The sequence below is a fragment of the Mustela nigripes genome, chromosome 4, assembly GCF_022355385.1.
Source record: "Mustela nigripes isolate SB6536 chromosome 4, MUSNIG.SB6536, whole genome shotgun sequence".
Taxonomy (NCBI): Eukaryota; Metazoa; Chordata; class Mammalia; order Carnivora; family Mustelidae; genus Mustela; species Mustela nigripes.
The window spans coordinates 153,291,103-153,297,759 of NC_081560.1; positions in this window are offsets into that span (position 1 = coordinate 153,291,103).

Consider the following 6,657-nt stretch of genomic DNA (forward strand, 5'->3'; position numbering starts at 1 on the left):
CTTATTCGTTAAAAATGTGTTTGGCAATTGCTCCTTGGACCACTGAAGGGGAAAATATTGGAATAATAATGAATAATTTTTTTATTAGAAAATTGCCACTGGGGATAATTGCCAAATGTTATCAGTTATCGAGGCCAACAAATGGAGCAGACGTATAACAAGCAAAGAAATTGAATCTGTATTCAAAATCTCTCATGAAACAAAAGTTGTGGGCAGGACGGTTTCCCAGAGGAATTTTAGCTGACAGTTAAAGAAGAGTTAATACCTATTCTTTTGCAACTGTTCCAAAAAATAGAAGTGGAAGGAAAACTTCCAAACACATTCTACAAGGCCAGCATTACTTTGATTCCAAAAATAGACAAAAGAGCTCACTGAAAAGAATTACAGACCCATATCCTTGTGAGCATGGAGGCAAAAATTCTCAAAAAAATACTGGCAAATAGAGTTCAACAGTACATTGATAGAGTTCTTCACCACAGTCAAGTGGGATTTATTCCTGGGCTGCAGGTGTGGTTCAATATTTGCAATACAATCAATATGATACACCATGTAAATAAAAGAAAAGAACCATATGATCCTGTCAATTGATGCAGAAAAAGCATTTGAGAAAGTACAGCATCTTTCCTGATAAAAACCCTCCACAAAGTAGGGATAGATGGAACATCCCTCAACATCATAAAGACCATATATGAAAGAACCATAGGTAATATCACTCTCAATGGGGAAAAACAGAGCCTTTTTCCACAGTCAGATACATGATCAGAAAACAAAAAGAAAAATAAAGAGTATCCAGATGGGCAAAGGGGAAATCAGACATTCACTATTCACAGGGGACATGATATTGTACATAAAAACCCCAAAGGATTCCACAAAAAAAAAAAATTGCTAGAATTAATACATGAATTCAGAGAAGTTATAGGATATAAAATCAATGCACAGAATCTTTTGCATTTCTAAATACCAATAATGAAACAGCAGAAAAAGAAATCAAGGAGTCAATCCCATTTGCAACTGCACCAAACCAAAAGATACCTAGGAATAAATCTAAAAAAGTAAAAGATCTGGATAGAAGACAAAATGGCAGAGAAGTAGGAGGCACTGTTTCAAACGGTCCCCTAAATTGAGCTGATTATCTACCAAAGAACTCTGATCACCCATGAAGTAAGCCCAAGATTAGAATTACACACTTCTGGATCTCTACGGGGGCAGGCCAGTGGCAGGTAAAGTGGAGTGGGAACATAGGACTGATATCAGAAGATAAACAAAAGGGGGAGGGAGCCAACAGATGTGACCCATTTGAAAGTAATCCCCAATTACGAGAGTGCACTGTGATTGGGGACCAGCATTAACTTGGAGTCTGCTTTAAACCACTCAAAAATAGCAAAAGATCTTAAGGGGAAATTGGTGGAATTGGGCGGTTAGGGACAGGGACTTAAGCCCATGGACCCAGGGTGGCCACCACTGGTGCTGAACCAGAGAGTGCAGCGAAGAATCCAGGTCTTGGTCCCTGAGCAGCTGGCATGCCTGAGAGCATCTGGGTGGCTGCGCCCATGAGGGAGTCTGGTGTGGGGACGTAAGCCTGCACTCTCTAGAACTGCAGCCTTTTGCACTCTGCACATGTGCTGTGTGACCAGGGTCTGAGTCATGCTCCACGCCCTCCCCTGAGAAAGGTCGGTGCAGGCACTAGCCAGTACTGTCTAGGACCAGGAGGTTCTGAACACTCTGAGCTCTGGCCAGCATGAAAATTTGAGTGTGCTCTCTCTGGTTGGGACCTCTCTGGCGGCCTGGACCTGCCCAGGCAGCCACGGCTAGTATTTCTCATGGTTTTGGGTACAAGTGGGCATTCCTGTGACCCCAGACATTGTGACTGGGGATGTGCTCTGCCAGTGGCAGAGGGGGAATTTGTGGTCTGGAGCACTGAGAGAGGAATATACGGAGGCTTCTCTCTGAGATGGAGGTCTGGGTACAGTTTGCTTTCCTCTAATCCCCACCAAAAGCCATCAGGGGTTAGAAAAACCAACCCACCAAACAAAAAAACCTCCAGAGAACAAAAGCCCGAAAAACTGTTTTCCTCAGAGCTCAGCACTTTGATGGGGGTAGGAGGACTCTAGCAAGACTCCCTGAAAAACCACTTGGGAGGCCCCTCCCCCAGAAAGCCAGACAAAAACAAACAAACAAACAAACCAGAGGACAACCACCACTACTTCATAGATACAACTTTTATTTTTAATTCATTCCCACTATTCTCATTCTTTTCATTTTTTAAATAAATTTTAACCTATTTACCATCACAATGAGATGTTCAGTATATCAAGTTCCATAATAACCTTTTAACCTGAACTTTTTTGATACATATACCTGTGGGTTTTTTTGCTTTTCTATTTTTTAATTTTATTTTATTTTTAATATTCATATAGAGATAAGCTTCAAAGTAATTCCCTTTCCCCAATCAATGCTACCTTTTTTTAAAAAAGATTATTTATTTATTTATTTGTCAGAGAGAGAGAGAGCACAGGCAGACAGAGTGGCAGGCAGAGTCAGAGGGAGAAGCAGGCTCCCTGCGGAGAAAGGAGCCTGATGCGGGACTCGATCCCAGGACGCCGGGATCATGACCTGAGCCGAAGGCAGCTGTTCAACCAACTGAGCCACCCAGGCGTCCTATCAATGCTACCTTTATATGTAAGCCAGTTTTAATACCCCTTTATCTCAAGAAAATTGAGTTCTTTAACAAAGATATCAAGATACGTCCAAGAAGACTCAAAATAACCTTCCTAGCCCACACTGAGAATTTATAACCACCCTCTCATCTTTTTCTTCTGTCAGTGTTTATGTGTATTTGTTTTTGTTCTGGTAGTGTATAAATCTTATACTTGGGGTTAATTTTGGCTAGGTTCTTTTTATTTATTTATTTACTTATTTTTCTTGTCATCTACTTTTTTTTTTCTTGTCATCTACTTTTGATGGTCTTTTTGTTTGTTTGTTTTTGTTTGTATACTTTATAAATATTACCTTTGGGGTCCATTCGGGTTGGGCCTTCTCTCTCTCTTTTTTTTTTATTTCTTTTTTTTCTCCTCTCTACCCTCCCTTCTCTTTTTCTCTCTTTTTCTACTTTTTGGTGGGGACTCTTGATTGCTCAGAAGGGTCCCAGAGTGCACCTTGCCTGCACCATGGTTGATACATTCACCTACACATCCATTCAGCCATCTCTCACCAAAATGACCAGGAGGAAGAATGCCCAACAAAGGAAAAATTCAGAGACTGGGACCTATCCATCAGAGCTATTAAATATGGACATAAACAGTATGTCATAAAAGGAGTTCAGGCTAACAATTATCTAGGCAATAGCTAGGTTGGAGAAAGCCTTTGGTGACAAAATGGAATTGAATAGGGCAGAAGTGAAAGCCACCAGTGATGATGTTAACAATGCTCTCAATGAGTTCAATCTAAATTCTCTAAAAGCTTGGGTAACTGAGGCAGATGATAAAATTAGTGATCTGGAGAACAAACTGACAGAAAAAGGATTAGGAGGAAGCCTGGAATAAACAGCTTAGAAGCCATGAAAAAAGGATGAGGGATATAAATGACGCCATGAAATGTTCCAACGTCAGAATTATTGGAATCCCTGAGAGGGAGGAGAAAAAAAGACTAGAGGATATAGTTGAACAAATTCTTCATGAAAATTTTCCCAATCTAGCAAATGGAACGAGCATTCGCGTACTAGAGGCAGACAGGTCTGCCCCCAAGATCTAGAACCTAGAAAGACCTCAAGACACCTGATTGTGAAAGTGATGAATCATAATTTTAGACAGGAGCTCTTGAAAGCAGCTAGGGGGAAGAGATTGCTTAAGAACAGAGGAAATCCCATCAGAATAATTTCAGACCTGTCCACAGAAACTTGGCAAGCCAGAAAGGGCTGCCAAGATGTATTCAGGGCACTAAATGAGAAGAACATGCAGCCAAGAATATTTTATTCAGCAAGAATGACATTCAAGATGGATGGAGAGATAAAGTACTTCCAAGACTGGAAAGGTTTAAAAGAGTATGTGACCACCAAGCCAGTATTGCAAGAAATATTGAGGGGGGTTCTATAAAAGAGGAAAAAACCTAAGAATATCATTGAACAGAAATATATGGAGACAATCTATAGAAAGAGAGACTTCACAGTTAACACGATGTCAATAAAAACGTATCTCTCAATAATCATTGTCAATGTGAATGGACTCAGTGCACCCATAAAATGGCACAGGGTGCAGAATGGATAAAAAGACAGGAACCATCCATATGTTGTCTATGAGAGACCTATTAGAACCTAAGGATACACTCAAACTGAAAGTGAAGGGATGGAGAAGCATCTTTCTTGCCAGTGGGCCTCAAAAGAAGCTAGGTAGCAATTCTCATATCAGATAAATTAGATTTTAAACTAAGGACTGTAGTCAGAGATACAGAAGGACACTACATCATTTTTTTTTTTAGATTTTATTTTTATTTATTTGAGAGAGAGACAGTGAGAGAGAGCATGAGCGAGGAGAAGGTCAGAGGGAGAAGCAGACTCCCCATGGAGCTGGGAGCCTGATCCCGGGACTCCGGGATCATGACCTGAGCCGAAGGCAGTCGTCCAACCAACTGAGCCACCCAGGTGTCCCACACTACATCATTCTTAAAGGGACTATCCACCAAGAAGATCTAACAATTGTAAATATTTATCCCCCAATATGGGAGCAGCCAATTACGTAAGAAAACTGTTAATCAAGATAAAGTGTCTTATTGATATGAATACATTAATAGTAGGAGATCTTAACATGCCACTCTCAGTAATAGATCATCGAAGCAGAAAATCAATAAAGAAACAGGAGCATTGAATGACACATTGGAACAGATGGATCTCATAGATATATACAGAACATTCCACCCTAAAACAACAGAATACTCATTCTTCTTGAGTGTACATGGAACCTTCTCCAGAATAGACCACATACTGGGTCACAAATCAGGGCTCAAACGATACCAAAAGATTGAGATTATTCCCTGCATATTCTCAGATTACAATGCTTTGAAACTGGAGCTCAATGACAAGGAAAAGTTTGGAAGGAACTCAAACACCTGAAAGCTAAAGACCACCTTGCTTAAGAATGTTTGGACCAACCAGGAAATCAAAGAAGAATTTAAAAAAACTCATGGAAACCAATGATAATGAAGACACTTCAGTCCAAAAGCAATGAGATACAACAAAGGCAGTCCTAAGGGGGAAATACATAGCCATCCAAGCCTCCCTCAAAAAAATTGAAAAATCCAGAATACACCAGCTGTCTCTACACCTTAAAGAGCTGGAGAATCAACAACAAATTAAGCCACCCCCACATACAGGAAGGGAAAAAATCAAGATTAGAACAGAGATCAATGAGATAGAAACTGGAGATACAATAGAATGCATCAATGAAACTAGAAGCTGGTTTTTTGAAAGAATCCACAAGATTGATAAACCATTGGCCAAACTCATCCAAAATAAAAGAGAGAAAGCCCAAATTAATAAAATTATGAATGAAAAAGGAGAGATTACAATTAACATTAAGGAAATAGAAACAATCATCAGAAATTATTATCAAAAGTTATATGCCGGGGCGCCTGGGTGGCTCAGTGGGTTAAGCCGCTGCCTTCGGCTCAGGTCATGATCTCAGTGTCCTGGGATCGAGTCCCGCGTCGGGTTCTCTGCTCAGCAGGGAGCCTGCTTCCTCCTCTCTCTCTCTCTGCCTGCCTCTCTGCCTACTTGTGATCTCTCTCTGTCAAATAAATAAAATCTTTAAAAAAAAAAAAGTTATATGCCAATAGGTTAAGCAACCTAGCTGAATTGGATGCATTCCTGGAAAACTATAAATTTCCAAAATTGAATGAAGAAATTGACAACCTGAATAGACTCATATCTAGTAATGAGAATGAAGCAGTGTTCAAAAACCTCCCAAAAAACAGGAGCATAGGATCTGATGGATTCCCAGGGGAAATATACCAAGCTTTCAAAGAAGAAATAATACCCATTCTCCGGAAGCTATTTTAGAATATTGAAGCAGAAGGAAAACTTCCAGACTCTTTTTATGAAGCCAGCATTACCCTGATCCCCAGACCTGGCAAAGACCCACCAAAAAGGAGACTTTTAGAAAATATCCCTGATGAATATGGATGCTAAGGTTCTCAACAAGATCCTAGCTAAAAGGAACCAACAGCACATTAAAAAGATCATTGATTGATCTGTGAATGTTGAACTACCCTCCGCGGGTTGCAGGGGTAGTTCAACATTTGCAAATCAATCAATGTGATATAACAAATAAATAAGAAAAGAGAAAAGAACCACAAAGTCCTCTCAATTGATTCAGAAAAAGCATTTGACAAAATCCAGCACCCATTCCTGATTAAAATGCTTCAAACTATAGGACTAGAGGGAACAGTCCTCAATTTCATAAATTCTATCTATGAAAAACCCACAGTGAACGTCATCCTCAATGGGAAAAGCTGACAGCCTTCCCTTTGACATCAGGAACACGACAAGTATGCCTACTCTCACCACTGCTGTTCAACATAGTATTAGAAGTCCTAGCAACAGCATGCAGATAAGAAAGAGAAATAAAAGGTATTCAACTTGGCAATGAAGAAGCCAAACTCTCTCTC